Source organism: Stomoxys calcitrans, chromosome 5, assembly GCF_963082655.1.
Source record: "Stomoxys calcitrans chromosome 5, idStoCalc2.1, whole genome shotgun sequence".
In the NCBI taxonomy this organism is placed as follows: Eukaryota; Metazoa; Arthropoda; class Insecta; order Diptera; family Muscidae; genus Stomoxys; species Stomoxys calcitrans.
In genome coordinates, this window is record NC_081556.1 from 84,001,108 (window position 1) to 84,024,510 (window position 23,403).

At 39.8% G+C, this 23,403-nt stretch overlaps 1 protein-coding gene across 1 annotated transcript in view; it reads right to left on the reverse strand.

Moving 5' to 3' along the window:
* LOC106092652 (uncharacterized) overlaps window positions 1–20,974 on the reverse strand; it is a 149,596-nt gene extending 128,622 nt beyond the window's left edge. The window contains exon 1 of the mRNA XM_059368832.1: window positions 20,794–20,974. The gene's annotated coding sequence lies outside the window, so the exon portion shown is untranslated. The remainder of the gene's footprint in view (window positions 1–20,793) is intronic.
* Window positions 20,975–23,403: the final 2,429 nt, after the last annotated feature.

Consider the following 23,403-nt stretch of genomic DNA (forward strand, 5'->3'; position numbering starts at 1 on the left):
TATATTTCGAATCTAATGTTGGTATAAGGATTCAAGTATCTGGGTCACGTCCTACCAATCCGCAGGACAGTAGATCGCGACAATAAAAGACTCAAATAAATTGTCGTTTACTTCTTAGCGTGGGGGGGGCCGACAATATCCTCCCAATAAATGCAACGTCAAACTGTCATGTTGGATGACTGAGAATATATTTGAACTCAAATTAAAGCACGTGTCCTACCCAAAAAAGGAATTAAGAATAATATATGAATAATGAAATAATATATGAAGGCTGATCAGGATAGAATAGGACAGAAATAAAAGGTCTTTGGTAGTGGATGGACATGGATGTGTCCCCACTAAAGATCACGATCACTTGCAACACCGACTTTGCATAAGTGTGCTCGCAGACATATCTGTACTCTTATGATTACGAAGGCTATACTGACCTCCTTCTTTCTACTTTTCAGTAATAGCCTCTTCTTCTCACGATCCGGATCTCCCCATAGGATTTTCGTTGTCCTACCGACCGTTTCGCAATTCAACAGTGTTCGTAGTAGCCCACGCTCCTAACCCGGACTTTGTCAACCCGAAAGTCTTTCTGGCCTTCATAGCCAAATCGTCTGAATTATCATTCCCCATTACTCATCTATGGCGCGGCAACCAAACGATGCGGATAGTGCCATCCTCAGAGAAGGCATTAATCTTCATCTTACACTTCAAGATTGTTCGTTATCTAACCGTCCTGGTAAGTTTACCTGATAGCTAGTTTACTGTCTGTAAAGATGTTCACACTCGACATCCTCCCGTGAAAACGATACAACTTCACGCATTCCGTGAACGCCCGAATCTCTGCATACAGGATCTTATTATGGCCAAGCAGTCTAAAACAGATCTCAATCCCTGGGTTGGCAATGTAAACCCTCAGGCCCATTCTGTTTCTAGATTTAATCCATCCGTGTAACATGAATTTGCAGATGTCAATAGTAGGGTTTCGACAATCCAAGACTATGCCGCCGGCAGCAGTGCCTCGCACTAGACCTCAAGTGTGGTCTCAGATATGCGATCGGAAACCCCTTTCATTTCTTACAGGTTTCCTGTCGTCGCCTCGATTATACCGCAATGGTATGACCTGTTCCTAGCCTCCCTCCTTCTATACTATCCTATCACCCATCGCCTTAACTCCCATAGCCGCAATGGCTGCCTCACACTTAATTTGCATGTCTATGGGTAGGATATCTAAACTAGTCTCCAGTGCTCTAGTGGGAGTGGTCCCCTTTGCTCCGCCTATACCAAGACAACTAGTTCTCTGATCCTGTGGTATTATCCTAGCATTGCATTTTTCTACATCGCAGTCCACCAAACTACTCAGGCATAAGCAAGTATTGGTCTAATCAAGCTCCTGTAGAACCAGTGGTTTATCATCGGATGGAGGCCCAATTTTGAGCCCACCGCCCGTCTACATAGTGTCCAATATCTATGAGCCTTCTCGGTACGCTCCTAAATGTGACCGTTAGGTCCGGGTGACTTAAATGATTTGAAGTTTCTCAAGGCTTCCTTTGTCATAAATTCTTTTATGATAAGCCTTCGATCAATCTCATTATTCCAAGATTACGGTGTCTCCGTGAGTTGCCGTATCATGTGGAAAGTGCGTTTTTATCAGTCCCCTCAACATGTCTTCCAGCAGAGACAACTGCTCTAACTCATATGTCGTCTGCGGACCTCTCTCCAATATTGGGAATCTGCCCGGTCCTCCAGGGTTTTTCTTGGGCTGATTTCCTTTCCCGAAGAGGAAAACTATCATCGAAAGACTCCACTAATGTAGTCGTAATGCAGAAGATTTTGTCGTCAATACCTTCTATGCTTCGACAATCTAAATTATCTTGCCCAAGTCTTATTCCGAGTAGTCTTCGAATTTTCTCCAGTTGGTTTTCAACTTGTTACGGAAGCTTGTCGGATTCGGCGCTGGCTGTGCTATTCTTAACCTAATTTGGCGATGGTCTGAGAAGGATTGATCCATGGAGACCCTCCAATCCTTAACCTCAACTATTAGATTTTCCGAATCTTTGGTCCTCCAGTAAATGGGCTTATCGTCGACTCCCTGTTCGTCAGGCTGCGTTAAGATTCGTCGATGCGCCGCCTGATATTTCAATATTAGGATCTTTACCTATCTTAGTCTTCCGAATCATGAGAGAGTCGGTGATGGGTTAGTCTTTGTTAGGCTACGTTGGGTTTCTCCCCCCTGCACTGCCTAATGTTTTAGGTCTAGGATCTTTGCTTATCCTAGCCATCCCAATATTGAGAGAATCAAAAATGTCTCGTCGTCGGTTCCCTGTTCGTTAGGTGGTATTGAGTGTCCTGCAACCTCACCGCCTGATGGCTCAATATGAGGATATTTGCCTATCCCAGTCTTCCCAATCTTGAAAAAGACGGCCTTGGTCCCATAATACGACATGCCTTTAGTCTTAGACAAACTTGTCGGGGCGTCTTGATCAATGCGCAACACAAGGAAGAAATGGAAACCTAAAGTAAAACTCCTGATTGTCAGTTCATGACACACACACAGCAGATATTCTTCCTCGTCGTCCTCAAAGTTTCTGCAGAAGTCGTAACCATCAGTTTATCAGCAGTGACCTGACATGACGGGCACAATGACTGAGACGTTTGTTCTAGCGAACGACAGCAAAGCGGTAAATAAATTTTGGCCATAAACATTCCACTTAGGAACCGGGGTAAACTTCTCACATATCAATGAGTGCTGTCCGATTCAAGTTTAAGCTCAATGATAAGGGGCCTCCTTTTTATAGCCGAGTCCGAATGGCGTTCCGCAGTGCAACACCTCTTTAGAGAGAAGTTTTACATGGCATAGTACCTCACAAATGTCGCCAGCATTAGGAGGAGATTCGAACCCAGACGTTCAGCGTCATAAGCGGACATGCTTACCTCTGCGCTACGGTGGCCTCCAGCAAGGCAAAGTGGTAGACCTCTTTAAAATTGGGCCACAACTTTTTGTTCACATCTAGCAGATGTGTCACAAATCTGTTATTCGTTGTCATTCGTGCCTTAAGAGTTAGATTACATGTTGCTGGAGGCATACCCACAGATTCCAGATCCCCTTGAATGTGTAAGTTAGTTAGGAAAACTATCATCGAAAGACTCCACTAATGTAGTCGTAATGCAGAAGATTTTGTCGTCAATACCTTCTATGCTTCGACAATCTAAATTATCTTGCCCAAGTCTTATTCCGAGTAGTCTTCGAATTTTCTCCAGTTGGTTTTCAACTTGTTACGGAAGCTTGTCGGATTCGGCGCTGGCTGTGCTATTCTTAACCTAATTTGGCGATGGTCTGAGAAGGATTGATCCATGGAGACCCTCCAATCCTTAACCTCAACTATTAGATTTTCCGAATCTTTGGTCCTCCAGTAAATGGGCTTATCGTCCACTCCCAGTTCGTCAGGCTGCGTTAAGTCTCAGCCTCATATGCGCAGCAATTCTCTGGGATATCTCTGTGGCCCGGCTCCCAGAACTGCTAAATTTTCATTTGTGCAGCCATTTCTTTAACAGATGTGCGAAAATCGAAGGCGGTTTTTGAAAACCAAATACGTTCTCTGCCAATTGAATGGCTCCCTTATTACCTGCAAGGATCTCAGCTTGCTACACACTATCAAGGAAAGAGATGACCTGCTTATCGAATATTTTATAAGTTATAATCTGACAATTTGTAAAAAAGGAAATAAATTGACTTTTATTACCAGCAACATGCAGCAGGTTCTAGATGTTGCCTTTGTATCAGAGAATGTCGGCGTAAGGATATGTGACTGGGAAGTGTTGGATGACCACAGCTTTTTTGATCAGCGTAATATTTGTTTCAGCCTTGGCCAAAATACTGCAAAGTGTTCCCTCAGAAAAAGGCCAATTTAGAGAAAATCTACGCGACTATCTCCTCTAGACCTAACTACAAAAAGCGTGCTAAGTTCGGCCGGTCCGAATCATGGAAACCCACCACCATGGATTCTGCTAAAATGTGGGAGCTATATCTGATTGTGAACCCACTTGGACCGTATTTCGCACAGTTTTTGAGTGTCATAGCAGAACACTATATGCAAAATTTCAGCCAAATCGGATAAAAATCGCGATTTGTAAGGCTTCAAGAAGTCAAATCGGGAGATCGGTTTATATGGGAGCTAATCAGGCTATTGACCGATTTAAACCGTATTCGGTTTATATGGGAGCTATAACAGGTTATTGACCGATTCAGACCGTATTGAACACAGTTGTTAGAAGTCATAACAGAACCTCACTTGCTCAAATTCAGCCAACCCGGGAAAAAATTGCGGTTTGTAAGGGCTGAAAAAGTCAAATCGGGAGATCGGGTTTTATGGGAGCTATATCAGGTTATAGACCGATTTAGACCGAACTTGGCACAGTAGTAGGAAGTCATAGCAGAACATTATGTGCAAAATTTCAGGCAAATCGGATGACAATTGCGGCTTCTTGGGGCTCAAGAATTCAAATCGGGAGACCGATTTATATGGGAGCTATATCAGGATATAGACCGATTCGGACCCAAATGTTAGAAATCACAACAAATTTCACCTAAATATGACAAAAATTCCGGCTTCCAGGGGCTCAAGAAGTCATATCTTGAGATCGGTTCATATGGGAGTTATACCCAACTCTGAACCGATATGGCCAATTTGCATTCCCCAATGACCTACATCGATATTAAGCATCTGTACATAATTTCAAGCGGCTAGCTTGACGCGTTCGGCCGCTATCGTGATTTCGACAGACGGACGGACGAACATGGCCAGTTCGATTCAGAATGTCGAGAGGATCAAGAATATATATATATTATAGGGTCCTAGATCAATATATGAAGGTGTTACAAACGGAATGACTAGATTAGTATATCCCCATCCTATGGTGGTGTGTATAAAAAGGAAGTGGAGACTGTAGAGGATATAGAGATAATGGTCAAACGAGTCACAAAGGCCCTTAATGACTCCCTTATGTTAGCATGTCATAGAGCCAAACAGCGACCGCCATGTTGGACCCCAGAACTGGTTATTCTAAGGAAGGGTTGCATTAACTCTTCAATAGGGCGAAAGCCGCAAGAGTACCACATGACTGGGACTTCTATAACGCCGGGATAAGAATCAAAGGCTAGCTGAGAAAGGCTAAGCATAGATCCTGGGTGGAATTCTCCAGCTCCGTGAAGGATACATCTGAGGCCTCTAGGCTAAGAAAGATCCTATCCTCGAAACCCATTACGTTAGGACACATTCTGAAGTCAGAAAATGTATGGACAATGTCTAGTGAGGAAACAATGGAACTTTTCGTTGATATACATTTTCCGGGAAATTCTCCAACGGACATCGAGGCTGTCACTGATATGGATTCGTCGGAGTTTGTTGGGGAAATTGTATCTGAGTCAAAAATCCTTTGAACCGTAAATAGTTTCGACTCCTTTAAGTCGCCAGGCCATGATGATGTATCACCGGTTGAATAATGTTCGATATGTCCGATAGACTGGCTCCTTGGCTTAGGGAGATATACTCTGCCTGTATCAGCATTTCGTACAAATATGTGGGATGGAGAGATACAAAGGACATTTTCATACCGAATGCAGGGAAACCGTACCACATGAAGGTGAAAGATTTTCGTCCTATTAGTCTTCCTTAATGCTTAAGACTCTAGAAAGTTTGATTAAAACATATCTAAGGGAACGATATCTGGAGATATCTGGATATCGGCAACAGCTTACATAAAGTAAGGGCAAGTTCACTGAAACAGATTATCACGATTAATCACGGCACGGCATTAAAGGTTCAATCGCTGTCAAGGAATATACCATGGTAGCATTTCTTGACATTGAAGGTGCATTGAATAATTTTAAACCGACGTCAATAATAAAGGGTTTAGAGTTTCTAGGCATCAACACTATCATAAGAAAGTTTATCAAAAACTTATTTATAATCAAATGCACTACGACAGGCTTGAGATATCTAAATCCATAACCATTAACAAGTAAAAGCGTACCAAGTTCGGACGGGCCGAATCTTGGGAGCCTACCACCATGAATTCTGCTAAAAATTTATACAAAATAAATTTAGTTGAAGGGCATAAATTTATTCTATTGTATATACCAAACTTCTGTCAAACCAGCAAAAATTAAAGCTTCTAGGAACCGAACAAGGATGATCGAGAGACCGGTTTGCATGGGAGCTATATCAGGTTATAGACTGATTTGAACCGTATTTGGCTCAGTTGTTAAAAGTCGTAACGGAACACCGCATGCTTTACTGTCGCTGGTTAGAACAGCTGTCTCAGTCATTGTATCTGTTATATCAGATCACTGTCTGATCGGTAACCATGCTGACAGACTGAAGGTTGCAAGTAACGACTTCTCCAGAAGTTGTGAGGACATCGAAAGAAAGACTATATGACATCTACTATGTGCGTCCCGCACTGGCAGTTAGAAGGAGTTCCACTTGTCTGATTTATAGGATGTGAACCTTCGCAAGTTATTGGGCTTTTCAAGGCCATAATTGTGATACCACAGGAACATATCCTGTGGTATCACAGGATATGTTCCTGTGGTCTAAGTGATCGCAGATTACCACATAAACCTAACCTAGCAAATTCTATTCTGTTCAATTCTATTATAGTTGCCAAAGCATATACTGTTAATTTAAACCTATAAATAAGTGTAATTGAAGTGTTAATTCTCAAAATCTCTCTATTGCCATATTAAATGTCCTAAAGAGGATTAAAAGTACAACTGCCTTACATCGTCGTTGAGAAGCTTAAGGTATACCAATGAATGACAAATGAAATTTCATTCAATCATTGCAGCTACATACTAGTCCTTTTTTATACCCTCCACCATAGGATGGGGGTACACTAATTTCGTCATTCTGTTTGCAACACATCGAAATATGCTTCTAAGACCAGATAAAGTAAATATATTCTTGATCGTCGTGACATTTTAAATCGAACTAACCATGTCCGTCCGTCCGTCCGTCTGTCTGTCGAAAGCACGAAACTTTCGAAGGAGTAAAGCTAGCCGCTTGAAATTTTACACAAATAATTCTTATTAGTGTAGGTCGGTTGGGATTGTAAATGGGCCAAATCGGTCCATGTTTTGATATTGATCCCATATAAACCGATATCGGGTCTTGACTTCTTGGGCCACTGGAGGGCACAATTTTTATCCGATTGGAATGAAATTTCGCATGAAGTGTTTAGCTATGACTTCCAACAACTGTCCTTATTTAGGTTCAAATCGGTCAATAACCGGATATAGCTGCCATATAAACCGATCTTGGGTCTTGACTTCTTGAGCCTCTAGAGAGCGCAATTCTTATGCGATTGGAATGAAATTTTGTGCCAAGTATGGTTTAAATCGAATCATAACCTGATATAGCTGTCATATAAACCGATCAGGGGTCTTGACTTCTTGTGCTTCTAGAGGGCGCAATTCCAATCCGATTTGCCTGAAATTTTGTACGACGGATCCTCTCATTATTATGGTCTGAATTGGTCTATAGCCTGATATAGCTCCCATATAAATCGATCTCTCTATTTTACTTCTTGAGCCCCCAAAGGGCGCAATACTTATTCGAATTGCCTGACATTTTACACAGGTTTCCAGCATATAATTTAAATGTGGTCTAAACCGGACCATATCTTGATATCGCTCTAATGGCAGAGCAAATCTTTTCTTTTATCCTTTTTTTTTGCCTAAGAAGAGATGCCGGAAAACAAAAAACTCGACAAATGCGATCCAGGGTGGAGGGTATATAAGATTCGGCCCGGCCGAACTTAGCACGCTTTTACTTGTTTATACATATAAAGTACGAGAAAAGTCTTATGTGGGATTCCAAAAATGTATAAGGAATTATTTGTAATTCCACCAGGCAACAAATTGTGAAATTGCTTTAGGAAACAGAGAGAACAACTTGAAAATATAATTCACCTATCGAAACGAGGAATAGGCAAAAGTTCTATTGACCATTCCAGAGCTTTTTAAAATCAACACACAACAAAAGCATATTCCAAATAACTTGAACAGTTTTCATAGCAAAAGAAAATGGTTTTATTGTCCCGAAAATTGCTACCTTAGTATTTAGAAATTTTTACAACAGTCATAGAAAACGACCATAATAGCGCATTTTTATGAGTCTAAGCCAAATTGGGGAAACGAAAAAATCGAAACCTGACTATTTAGAGGAAATGAAAACAATTTTCTTTTCACACAAGTAAAGCAAATTGAAGGTCCTACACATTGAATTTGTAAAGAAAACGAGACATAAATTAAAATTTATGTGAAGAGCTTTAAAAAAAGAGAATTTTTCATATCACCAGAATGTGTTTCCCATTGAAATTTTCCTAGCGAGCAAAGAACTTTGTTATGTGTGAATAAAAAACATACGAGTGATTTGTGCGATGTGGCAACAGAGGACAAAGCACAATGACCCGCCAACAAACGAGAAGTTATTTACGAATGTATGCCGCCCAAGGCTCTCTTAGCATTTCCAGGAATGCCGCTAATCTCGCCGGAAGGTATGACATACATGCAATATTCATTTAAGTTCATTTTATATACCGTCACACATAAAATTGACTTTCAATTTGGAAATGTATGTTCGCAGACATGTGAATGTCTTAAATGGGAACAACAAATAATATTTAAAGAGGGAAAAATGTTGTTTCATTTCCTAAAAACTAGACACTAGAAATTTTGCACAAATGCATGTCACTGTTGAAGGGCTTTTTGGATTGTACCTGGGTCAAATCTTATTTCGATCAGCTCAGTATCTTAACGGGACACATGGGACTACAAATTCACTTATGAAGAATAGTTGAGGCAAGTGATAGAGCATGAGAAGAAGACGATGATACATTGAAGCATATCCTATGTAATTGTCTGGTTTTCGCGGCTTACAGATATCAGCATTTAGGTGGGAACATCATACCAGATATGAACCGATTTAGGGCATAGTATGAAGAACTATTAAAAGTTTTGTTAGTAGCACGGAATACCTGATCTATATACCCACCACCGAAGGATGGGGTATATTCATTTTGTCATTCCGTTTGCAACATATCGAAATATCCATTTCCGACCTTACAAAGTATATATATTCTTGATAAGACGAATCTAAGACGGTCTAGACATGTCCGTCCGTCTGTCCGTCTGTCTGTTGAAATCACGCTACAGTCTTTAAAAAAAGAGATATTGAGCTGAAACTTTGCACAGATTCCTTTTTTGTCCATAAGCAAGTTAAGTAGGAAGATGGGCTATATCAGACTATATCTTGATATAACCCCTATATAGACCGATCCGCCGATTTAGGGTCTTAGGCCCATAAAAGCCACATTTACCATCCGATTTTGCTGAAATTTCGAACAGTGAGTTGTGTTAGGCCCTTTGACATCCTTCATGAATTTGGCACAAATCAGTCCAGATTTGGATATAGCTGCCATATAGACCGATCCTCTGATTTAGGGTCCTAGGTCCATAAAAGGCACATTTATTGTCCGATGTCGCCGAAATTTGGAACAGTGAGTAGTGTTAAGCCCTTCGACATATTTCGTCAATTTGCCTCAGATCGGTTCAGATTTGGATAAAGCTGCCATATAGACCGATTCTCCAAATTAAGGCCTTAGGCACATAAAAGCTACATTTATTATCCGATTTTGCTGAAATTAGGGACAGTGAGTTATGTTCGGCCGTTTGACATCCTTTTTCAATTTGGCCCAGATCGATAAAAATTGAGATATAGCTGCCATATAGACCGATCCTCCGATTTAGGTTCTTGGGCCCATAAAAGCCATATTTGTTATCCGATTTTGCTGAATTTTGGGACAGTGAGTTGTGTAAGGCCCTTGTACATGCTTCGTAAATTTGGCCCAGATCGGTTCATATTTTGATATAGCTGCCATATAGACCGATCCTCCGATTTAGGTTCTAAGGCCCATAAAAGCCACATTTATTATCCGATTTTGCTGAAATTTGAGACAGTGAGTTGTGTTAGACCCTTTGACATCCTTCTCCAATTCGACCCAGATCGATCAAGATTTAGATGTAGCTGCCATATAGACCGATCCTCCAATTTAGGTTCTAAGGCCCATAAAAGCCGCATTTATTACCCGATTTTGCTGAATTGGACAGTGAGTTATGGTAGTCCCTTCAACACCCTCTGTCAATTTGGTCTAGATCGGTCAAGATTTGGATATAGCTGCCATATTGACCGATCTCTCGGTTTTAGGTTTTGGGACCATAAAAGACGCATTTATTGTCCGATATCGCTGAAATTTGGGACAATGGGTTGTCTTAGACCCTTCAACGTCTTTTTTCAATTTGGCTCTGATCGGTTCAGGTTTGGATATAGCTGCCATATAGACCGATATCTGGATTTAAAGTCTTGGCCCCATAAAAGGCGCATTTATAATCCGATTTCACTGAAGTTAAACACAGTGACTTATGTCAGGCTTTTCGACATCCGTGTTGTATATAGTTCAGATCGGTATATTTTTAGATATAGCTACCAAAAAAATTAAAAATTTTGTTATACACAATTGAACAATGACTTGTATTGGTCCAAATCGGAACATATTTCGATATAGCTGCTATGGGACATAAGGTATGAAGTTTTCACCGAATTTGATGAAAGGTGGTTTACGTATACACCCGAGGTGGTGGGTATCCAAAGTTCGGCCCGGCCGAACTTAACGCCTTTTTAGTTGTTTTTAAATCATTAAATTGCCATATTAAACGATTTTCTGTGGTAAAAAGAGCAGAATAATGATATCAGATTCGCAGGACACAAGCTTATACCTTTAATTTAACCTCATATTCTCATGATTGGTATATACAGCCGTTTGATGGAGGGTGTCTTTATGAGGGTTGTGCGCCACACTGCCACTTGAGCATAAATTTTAATGACGCACTCAACTCAAGAAAACCTATCACTTGATTCCCCATTGTTTTAATAGGTCAAATAACCTATTGGAGGCGATTTTAGGAGGTAAAACACCACCTAGGTTCTTGGACACAAAGTTGAATGTCATATTCATAATCTGCTCTCAAATGCCTATCATTTGAGTTCCATCTAGCTATGGTTGAGTAGTATTCCCATTTAGGGAGCTTATCGAGGATGGGGCGACTATCAATTACTTGGACCTTGTTTTTTATGTCATATTCGTAGTCTACTCCCGAATACCTTTCACTTGAGTCCTATATTGATATATACGTCCAATATGTCTATTTGGAGCAGTTTTCGAGCTTGGTTTACCCCTTGGATACTTGAACCCAAGTTTTTATACCACATTCGTTTTCTACTCTGGAATATATTTCATTTGATACCCATATTGTCCCTATCGGTCAACTTTTGATTTTAGGTGGCGTTTTTGGGATAACGGGGGAGGGTCCGCCCCCCTCCAACATCAACAAATTACATAGCTTATACCTTTTTCCTGACCGTATTCGTAATCTAGTCGCGGATACCATTCATTCGAGTCCCATATTTTCATTATCGGCCAATAAACCAATTTTGGGGGTCTTGGGGTCGGGGCGGCCTCCTAATTACTTGGACTCAATTTGTAATATGGAAATCGTACTCTACTCTTGAATACCTTTCATTTAAGTCCCATATTGTCCCAATCGGTCCACTTTTAGTTTTGGGTGGTACTTTTGGGGTAATTAGGAGGGTCCACCCCCCTTGCGATATTAAAAACTTATATAGCCTATTGCTCCTTCCGGACCATATTCGTAATCTACTCCCGAACAGATATGTGCCCGCTCAATATGTCTTATTGAAGACTGTAGCGTGACAACAACAGACGGACGGACAGACACACGAACATCACTAAATCGTCTTGGATTTTTACTACGATCAAAAAAATATTTGGCTTGTGTTGCAAACGGAATGACTAAATGAATATACCTTTCATGGTGGTGGGTATAATTGGTTGCCAACAACCAACAGCAATAAACAAGTATCACAGTGCACCATTTCAATTGGGTTTATTTGTTTGGACTCCATCGGATCGTCTAAATGAACTTAGCATGAATATATAGGTTGGCCTACCTATCGATTGAGCAACTTTTCTGGTTAACCCTATAAAAGTTGTAACAAGGTTTCCGTTAAGTGAGGTTTCTCGACCTAATCACTGCTTGAACTTGAATGTTTCGTATGTTTCCCAAAAGTTGACTGAATATGATTAAATGGAAATGCTCCCTTCTAGCGGTAACGCAACTTTTTTGTTGCAACTTTAAAAAGAGTCTCACAATAACATTTCGTTTTAATATACGAATCTACAGATGTTACTAAATATAACTTAAAAACAGTCCCCAGAAAAAGTGTTTAAAAATGAACCTTGTTGTCTTTCAAAACTCATCTTTAAAATCCCTTTAGAAATTCTGTTATTGAATAACATTTGAAGAAATTTTTTCTCGTGGGTGGGGTATAAAGTTCTTTGTACTTTCCACATCCTTTAATTTGAAAAAAGTTACAAGTGTGAGTGTCCCGTGATGATATCTATAAATCGTGAGCTTTACTCCTTTTCCTGATATCTTTTGTCTTCGAGCCAAGCATCATGAAACCAACACCATCATCTCTGACATTCTTACTTTGTTTTTGAATGCTATTTCAGGCAGACAACAAAGCGGCATTCATCCGTTCTCATTCGTCTGTCGGTCCGTCTATCCGTCTGTCTGTCGAAATGCACGACAAACAATATTGAAAATCTTCTCGTTGCCAGTCAGTCTGTTAGAGTCAGTGGGAATGGTAGACAACAAAAGGACGGAAAAGCCACAAGCCCATACACAAAACACATATCAATTTTGAACAATGACAATGGCTGGTTAAAGAAAAAATCGGAAAAAGAACTTCCGTTCGCATAGAAAATGTGACCAAATTACAGTGTGGGTAGTAGCGTTGGATGTTTAAAGGAAAATTTAACCAGACGCATACGGCTAACATTTGCAACTGCATTAGAGGATGAAGGACATGTGGCTCAGCGCATGCAATTGATTTTTTTTTAAATCAAAAGTATCCAATTTAAATAAGAAATGCAGCTTAAGACATAAATCAACATAAAATTGTGACAATATCGACCATAAATATCCATTAGGGACTACAAAAAAAAATTTTTCACTGAACAAAACTTTTGACTCTCGAAAGGACCTATAAATAGCCACAAAGTCTTAAAAACTTTGAAATATTTTCTGTCTTCCAAATTTGTTAAATTATAGATTTTATTGAGATGTCATTAATCACAAAAAAAAACAAATCAAGTAAAAGCGTGCTAAGTACGGCAGGGCCGAATCTTATATACCCCCCACCATGGATCGCATTTGTCGAGTTCTTTCCGCAGTATTTCTTTTTAAGCAAACAAAGGATAAACGAAAAGAATTGCTATATTATTGGAACAATATCAAGCTATGGTTCATTTCGGACCATAATTATATTGAATATTGGAGACCACAGTAGAAGTTAGAAGGTAAAATAGACAGATCGGTTTACCGGGGAACTGTTATAGAGAGAGAAGCCATTGTACATTTCAGCCAAATCGAATAATACTTACGCCCTTTAGAGGCTCAAGAAGTCAAGACCCCAGATCGGTTTATATGGCAGCTATTTTAGGTTATGGATCGATTCCAACTATTCTCAGCACATTGTTGAAAGTCATAAAAAAACGTCATGCAAAATTTCAGACAAACCGGATAGGAAGTGCTCCCTGCAGAGGCTCAAGAAATCAAGACCCCAGATCGGTTTATATGGCAGCAAACCAGGATATGAACCGATTAGCACCATACTTAGCACATCAGTTGGCAGTCATAACAAAACACCCGATACAAAATTTCCGCTAAATCAGATAATAATTGCGCCCTCTAATGGCTCAAGAAGTCAAGGCACCAGATCGGTTCATATGGCAGCTATATCAGGTCATGGACCGATTTCATCTATTCTTAGCACAGTTGTTGAAAGTCAAAACAAAACACCTCATGCATAATTTCAGCCAAATCGGATAAGAATTGCGCCCCCTAGTGGGTCAAGAATTCAAGATCCCAGATCGGTTTATATGGCAGCTATATCAGGTTATGAACCGATTTGAAACATACTCGGCATAGTTGTTGGAAGTCATAACTAAACACCACTTGCAAAATTACAGCCAAACCGGATGGGAATTGCGCACTCTAGAGGCTCAAGAAGTCAAGACCCCAGATCGGTTTATATTGCAGCTATACCAGGATATGAATCGATTAGCACCATACTTAGCAAATCAGTTGACAGTCATAACAAAACACCTCATGCATAATTTCAGCCAAATCGGATAAGAATTGCGCTCTCTAGTGGCTCAAGAATTCAAGATCCCAGATCGGTCTATATGGCAGCTATATCAGGTTATGAACCGATTTGAAACATACTCGGCATAGTTGCTGGAAGTCATAACTAAACACCACTTGCAAAATTACAGCCAAATCGGATGGGAATTGCGCACTCCAGACGCTCAAGAAGTCAAGACCTAGATAGGTTTATATGACAGCTATATCAGGTTCGATTTCAACTATTCTCAGTACAGTTGTTGAAAGAATTGCGCCCTTCAGTGGCTCAAGAAGTCAAGATCCCAGATCGGTTTATATGACAGCTATATCAGGTTATGAACCGATTTTAATCTTATTTGACACAGTTGTTGAAAGTCATAATAAAATACGTCGTGCAAAATTTCAGCCAAATCGGATAGGAATTGCGCCCTCTGAAGCTCAAGAAATCAAGTCCCCAGATCTGTTTATATGACAGCTGTATCAGTTTATGAACCGATACTTGGCACAGTTGTCGGATGTCATAACAAAATACTTCGTGCAAAAATTAATTCAAATCGGATAAGAATTGCGCCCTCTAGAGGCTAAAGAAGTCAAGACCCAAGATCGGTTTATATGACAGCTATATCAGGGTTTGAACCAATTTGAACCATACTTGGCACAGTTGTCGGATATCATAACAAAACACGTCGTACAAAATTTCGATCCAATTGGATAAGAATTGCGCACTCTAGAGGGTCAAGAAGTCAACACCCAAGATCGGTTTATATGGCAGCTATATCAGATTATGAACCGATTTGAACCATACTTGACACAATTGTTGTATATCATAACGTCGTGCAAAATTTCATTCCAATCGGATAAGAATTGCGCACTGTAGAGGCTCAAGAAGTCAAGACCTAAGATCAGTTTATATAGCAGCTATATGAAAACATGGACCGATTTGGCCAATTTACAATCCAAACCGACCTACACTAATAAAAAGTATTTGTGCAAAATTTCAAGCGGCTAGCTTTACTCCTTCGGAGGTTAGCTTGCTTTCGACAGACAGATGGACGGACGTGGCTTGATCGACATAAAATGTTGCGACGATCAAGAATATATATACTTTATGGGGTCTCAGACGAATATTTCGAGTAGTTATAAACAGAATGACGAAATTAGTATACCCCCCATCCTATGGTGGAGGGTATAAAAATAAAGCTTTTATGGGCTTCGATCCTTTATTGGGAGATCAGTCTGTATGGCAGCTGTATCTAAATATAGTCCGATCTGAACCATACTTGGCTCAGATGTCAGCAGGCTTAAACGTACTCACTGTTTTAAATTTCAACGAAATCGGATAATAATGCATTGGACCCTTTATCGACAGATCGGTCTATATATAGCTATATAGCAGCTATATTCAAATATAGTCCGATTTGGCCTGTTCAAGAACTTAACCGTGCATCAAAAAGACGTATCTGTGACAAATTTCAGCTCAATATCTCAATTTGTGAAGGCTGCAGAGTGATTACAACAGACGGACGGACCGACGAACAAACGGACAGGCACACGGACATCGTTAAATCGTCTAGGAATTTTACGATGATCCGAAATATATATACATTGTAGGGTCGGAAATTGATACTTCGATGTGTTGCAAACGGAATGACTAAATGAATATATCCCCTATCCTATGGTGGAGGGTATAAAAATTAATTTAAGGTTTTTCATTCATTCACCAAATGTTGAAAAACGTATTGAAATATCTCTCACTCAGGTTAGACAAGGTTAGATTTTAGTGGTCTAGCCTGATGTAATATTCACTTCAATAGTTCTTGTCTATTGCGATACCATAGTAGTGACCCTCTAGCGAAAATCTAGCCAACATCCTAACATAAGTTACGCTCGCAACGAAGTCGGCATTAATGGCTTTAGGCCGTCTTTATACCCACCACCAAAAGATGGGGGATATACTAATCAAGCCATGTAACGCTAACACCTCGAAATATTGCCCTGATACCCTATAAAGTGTATATAAAGGGTGATTTTTTAGTTATAGGTTTATGGGCTGGTGGCATCATTGGACCTTACTTCTTCAAAGATGATGTGAATCGTAATGTAACTGTGAATGATGAGCGCTATTGTGAGACAATATCGAACTTTTATTGCCTTAAATGCAAGATCTTGACTTGCATGACATGTGGTTTCAACAAGACGGTGCCACATGCTACATGCCACACAACACATGTACCAAGGAACGTAGTGAGAGGCGAGTTCGTTGAATATTTTATTGGGACTATGTTAAAGCTTATGCCTATACAGACAAGCCCGCTTTAATTTAAGCATTGAAAGACAACACTGAAGCACTTATTCATGAGATACCTGTCGAAATGTTGGAAAGAGTATACCAAAATTGGGCTAAGCGGATAAACCATTCGAGGCGCAGTCACGGTCAACATTTGCATGAAATTATCGTCAAACATTAAATTACATGGACCGTTATTTCGATTCAAATAAAATTTTCGTGATGTTTTTTTTTTTTTTTTTGAATTATGTGTGTGTGTGTGTTTTTTTTTTTGAAAAACTCCTATAGCTGTTAAAAATCACCCTTTATATTCTAAGACCATGTAGCCATGTACGTTCGTTTGTCAGTCTTTCTGTCCGTCGAATTCACCATAGCGTTCGAAGGAATGACGATATTCTCTTGAAAGTTTACACTGGTAACCCTTATTAGTGTAGTTGGGGAATGAAAATGGGCCATATAGGATCAGGTTTGGAAATAGCCACCACATAAATCTATTCTCAGTTTCCACTTCTGGATGCCCCTGAGACCTCAATTTTCATCCGATTTGGGTGAGCACCAAGTTTCACCCAAATCGGCTTCCGTTTTCATTTACAATGTCAGTGCTGAGTATGATCCTAATCGGTTTATAAACTGGTATAGCCTCCATACAAAGTGATCCTTGGATTTGATTTTTTGAGCTCCTGGAGGCCTCTATTTTCACCCGAAATAGAGGCCTCCATTTGTGTCAAAATGAAATTTGACACAAAAACACAACCCAAAATTTAAAAGTAGACCGATCGGGACAATATAGGTATCAAATGAAAGGTATTAGAGAGTAGAATGCGAATATGGTATTTAAATTTGAGTCTAAGTACCCATCGGGCAACCCCAACTCAGAAACGCCATTAGACCCATTATGACTATATAATACTTGGCTGAAACGATTTTGTTAAAATTTTAATTGATTGTGTACGTTTGTCTGGAAGGAAATATAGGCTATATATTTTTTAGATATCGGGTGGAAGCGGGCCCTCCCCCTTACCCCAAAAAGGCCACCCATATACGAAAGTGGTCCGATGGGCACAATAAGGATATCGAATGAAAGGTATTGGAAACCAGAAAACGAACACGGTATTAAAAGTTTGGGCCTAAGTACCCAGCGGGCCGTCCCCCAACAAATTAACAAATTTTGCCCATGAAAATTCCACTAAGGAACAGAGGTAAACCTCTCACATAGCAATGACTGCAGTCCGATTCAAGTTTAAGCTCAGAGATAAGGGGCCCCCTTTTTATAGCCGAGTCCGAACGGCATGCCGCAGTGCGACACCTCTTTGGAGAGAAGTTTTACATGGCATAGTACCTCACAAATGTTGCCAGCATTAGGAGGGGAAAACCACGGCTGAAAATTTTTTCTGATGGTCTCGCCAACGGGCCCTCCCCCCAACCCCAAAACTCCCCTATACAGATATATTCGAAGATCATGTCGATATGGGACTCAAATGAAACGTATTAGACAGTAGATTGCAAATATGGCATAAAACATTAGGTCCAAGTAATGGGAGGTCGCCCACCCCCAAATACCCCTAAATGGGCACATTAGCCAACATGGCTATATGGGACTCAAATGAAAGGTACTAGGGAGTAGATTACGAATATTATATTGAAATTTGCGTTCAAGTCTAGGTGGCGCTTTTCGTCTTCAAGACACATCAAATGGGTTATTAGACCCATTATGACAATATGGGACTCATATGAAAGGTATTTGAGAGTAGAAAACGAATTTTATATCCAATTTTGGAGTCAATTGTTTTGGGGTACGCCCTAAAGCACACCCTAAACTGAACATCGTTTTCGTTGGGAATAAAGAACGAATTTGATATATATTTTCAGTGCAAAGTGCCGATGGCCGCCCTAGCCCCAAAACACCCTCCGAACGGTTCATATTTACCGGCCATGGCAATATGGGGCTCAAATTAGATGTTTTTGAAAATGCAGCACGAATTTGATATCCATATTTAAGTCGAAATGTCTGAGCTGCCATTTCTCCCCTAATAAGAACATTACCCTAAGGAAGAACATTACCACCAGGAACCGAGAAGGGGCAAATTCTCATACATCAATGAGTGCTTTCCGATTCAAGCTTAAAATGATAAGGGACCGTTTTTTATAGCTGAGTCTGAACGGCGTCCCGCTGTGCGACACCTCTTTGGGAAAAATTTTTTAAATGACCATGCATGGCATTGTACCTCGCAAATGTAGGATAAATACCGCTTTGTCCGATGTTCTCACCAGGATTCGAACACGTTTAGCTTCATAGGCTACAATGGAACGAATTCGATATCCGCATTCAGGACGAAGTGTCCCCACCCAAAAAAAGATATTAGTGAATCAAAGATGGCGCAGCAGAGCGGGCCCTGTTCGGCTATTAAAATATATTGGGTTGCCCAAAAAGTAATTGCGGATTTTTTAAAAGAAAGTAAATGCATTTTTAAAAGAACTTAGAATGAACTTTAATCAAATATACTTTTTTTACACTTTTTTTCTAAAGCAAGCTAAAAGTAACAGCTGATAACTGACAGAAGAAAGAATGCAATTACAGAGTCACAAGCTGTGAAAAAATTTGTCAACGCCGACTATATGAAAAATCCGCAATTACTTTTTGGGCAACCCAATATGTTGTTGATCGTACTTAAAATCTAAGACGATCTAGCCATGTCCGTCCCTCTGTCAATCTGTCCGTCTGTCTTGTTATCCAATTTCGCTGAAATTGGTCACTGTTACTTATATAAGGCTTTTGACATCCGTATCCTTTATGGTTCAGACCGCTCTATATTTGGATATAGCTGCCTAAAAGACCAATATTTCTACAAAATTGAACAGTGACTTGTATTTGTTAGAGCACTCAATGTTCATACCAAATTTGATCCAAATTGGACTTTATTTGGATATAGCTGCAATGGATGCATACATAATACATTTCTAGCGGATTGTGACAAAAGATGGTTTACATATATACCCGAGGTGGTGGGTATCCAAAGTTAGGCCAGGCCGAACTTAATGCCTTTTATGCTAATTTTTCTCTAAGCACTCTTATTGTGGATTATTTATTAACATAAAGTAATCACAACAATCTCGACAACCAATTACATAGTCCTCCTATAAACTTTTCTTCTTCAGAAAATCTAAGATATAACTGCTATTGCATTCAACTTCTACACACGTTATTATTCCAAATATTGGCAAAACTATGGCTTCCCCCTTACCCTTGTACTTCACTATAACTTGTCACTTAAATCATTTGTTAGCCGTCTGCCTTGTTCTCATTTTTATGCTTACGCAGTTGTAATGGTCCTTCTGTTTCAGATGCTGAAAAATACTCATTAATTATTTAATTAATTTGTTATCCAGTAAACAGAAGTAATTGGACAGAAGCAATTTTTTGCGCTGTTGTTGTTTTTTTTTTTTCTTGTTTGTATTTTGTGTTTATTTGCACCTTTTGGGGATTTTTTTCAAACTTTCAATTCATTTATCATTTGACCAAATTTTCTGGTACATTGTTTTGTAGCAATTTTTGGCTGCCAATTTTTTGCTTTGTTTGCGAAAATTCATTACCGTTTCTCATTGATTGTGCTGAGTAATTTATTATGGCTACACTTGATTCATTCATTCATTAATTCCCAATTTCAATTCATTCATTTGTTTGGTTTCGATTTGCTTGCCTTTCGAAATCATTCTGGCATGTGGGCCTTTGTTGCCAGCTACCAGCCAGTGGTCGTGGTCTTGTGTTCACTACAAGTGCTTGCTGCCTTTCCGCCTGCCTGTCTTACATTACATTCACTTTTTGCGATTTTATTTTCCAATTCATTGCACTTCATTTGTTATTTATTTCATTACTTTCTTCTCATTCACATTTTTGTCTTGACGTTGCTGCCTTTTTTCGAAGAGGACTTCCTATTTTGTTTTTATTTTGCTTTCCTTCACTTTATATACCTGGGTATGTTGTGGGAAATTCTGTTTTGTTCACACGCGTTTTTTATCATCGAATATGCCCAGCATATTTTCTTCGCATACAGGCAGACAGACAGACAAACACACTCACATGCACCCATACAAATACAACGAGGCATGACAATATTCATCAAGTTATGCAAAATTAGCATAACCATGTTTGGTTATGTGCACTAAACTCTCACTCTCACACAAACTTTACCTTTTCACTTTGCAAATGGGAGCTCCGTAGGAGGTAAACTTTATTTTCTAGTTTTTGTTTCTTTTTTTTTTGATTTTTTCTCTGTTTAGTTTCCACTCCTTTTGTTCTGAACAATTTAACGAAAACTTTTATCCGCGCCACTTGTTATTCTCGCGACAGCCGTACTATAACTGTTTTTGCATCTGTCCTGCCGTGGTCCATTGGACCCAACAACATTAACTTTATGCTGATGTTCTTCCGCTGTTGCTGATTTTTCATCGGCGCCTCATTTGTTTACTTGTCTGCACTCTCTATCTCTCTCCTACATTCACGGTATGACAAATTCTCTCGGTTTGTGCTGTGTTGTAATGTCTCCACCGGTCTTTTCCATTTTCCCATTACGTTACATAAAATATATTGCTCCTGTCAAAAGATGCAACGCGTGGTTTTTCCCATTAGTGAGAGTTGAGTTGAGATTCAAACTCAGAGAAGGATGCTAACTGAGAGCATTTAACGGAAGTACAAGAGTGCGTATGATGTATAATGTTGCCATAATAGCCAGCAGATGCTGTCTTAGAAATGGTGCTTGCTATAACAACATGTTGAAGCAACATGTTGCAAATTGACACGAGCGCGCATCACTACTTTAATTTTAAAATGTAAGTTCAAAATGATGCTGCGGAAGTAGCCCAATAAATGTATATAAGTAAGAAAACGGCACAAATTTCGGCAGCAGTACATAATTGAGTATGCCAAACAATTGGTTTCATATTCCGGTGAGTTAAACGAAAACACTTTTTATACCCTCCGCCATAGAATTGGGGTATGCCAATTTCGTCATTTAGCTTGTAACACCTCGAAATATGCATTTAATACCCCATAAAGTCTATATATATTCTTGATCGTCATGACATTTTAAGTCGATCTAGCCATGTCCGTCCGTCTGTCGGTCCGTCTATAGAAAGCAAGCTAATCTTCAAAGGAGTAAAGCTAAGGCTTGAAGTTTTTAGACTTCTTGTGCCTCTAGAGGGGGCAATTCCTATCCGATTTGGCTGAAATTTTGCTCACGTGTGCCGTTATGAATTCCAACAACTGTGCTAAGTATGGTTAAAATCGGTCCATTACCAGATATAGCTGGCATATAAACCGATCTCGGGTTTTGACTTCTTCAGCTTCTAGAGGGCGCAATTCTTATCCGGTTTGGCCGAAATTTTGTACAAAGTATTTAATTTTGACTTCCAACGACTGTATCAAGTATGGTCTAAATCAGTCCATATCCTGATATAGCTGCCATATAAACCGATCTGACAATTTGAATTTCTGATCCTCAGTCCATATCCTGATAAAGCTGCCATATAAACCGATCTGACAATTTGAATTTCTGATCCTCTGAAGGGCACAATAATTACTTGAATTGCCTGAAATTTTGGAGGTAGTGTTTTTCTATGACTTAAGTGTTTCAATTTCAAAAAGTCATTCCAAGGACTTGTCAAATGCGTTCCATGGTGGAGGGTATATAAGAGTCGGCCCGGCCGAACTTAGCACGGTTTTATTTGTTTGATGTTTTAACTACATCAATATCGGGAAAGCAATATCTGGTTTTTAATTTCGTGTAGGCTGCCAGGTAGGTTCCAGGCTGTCTTTAAGTGCAATGCAAATGCAAATATTGCCATTGAACATTCCACTAAGGAACAGGGGCAAACTTCTCACATATCAATGAGTGCTGTTCTATTCAATTTTAAGCTCAATGATAAGGCATCCTTTTTATAGCCGAGTCCAAACGGCGTGCCGCGGTGCGACACCTCTTTGGAGAAAAGTTTTACATGGCATAGTACCTCTCAAATGTTGCCAGCATTAGGAGGGGAAAACCACCGCTGAAAATTTTTTCTGGTGGTCTCGTATGCGGACATATGCGGACATGCTAACCTCTGCGCTACGGTGGCCTCTTTAAGTGTAGCAAGTAAAAATGTACAAAGTTCGGCGGGGTCGAATTTTGGGAATCCACCTCCATGGATTCTGCTAAAAATTTACTCAAATGCACTTAATTGAAGAAATCAACGAAATTAAGTTTCTAAAGGACGTAAAAGACTATTCGGGAAATCGATTTATATGGAGCTATATTAGGTTATAGAACGATTTGGACAATACACACCATAATAAACCACCATGCGCCAAATCGGATAACAATTGCGGCTTGTAAGGGCTCAAGAAGTCAAATCGGAAGACCGATTTATATGGGAGCGATGTCAGGTTATAAACTGATTTGGACCGTACTTGGCACAGTTGGTGGAAGTGCATAACTCCAGTCAAATCGGAGAACAATTACGGCTTCCAGTGGAGGAGATGACAAATCGGGGATGGGTTGAAATGGGGGCTACATCAGGTTATACACCGATTAAGACCATACTTACGACGGATCTTGGAACTCATAACTTTTACAGCTAATCGGATAACAATTGCGGCTCCCTAGGGCTCACGATGTCCAATCAAGAAATCGCTTTATATAGGAGTTATGTTCATATCTGATCCGATATGGCCCATTTGCAGTCCCCAAAAACATACATTAATAAATAGTATCTGTGCAGAACTTCTAGCAGATAGCTTTACGCGTTTGATCGCTATCTGTGGTTT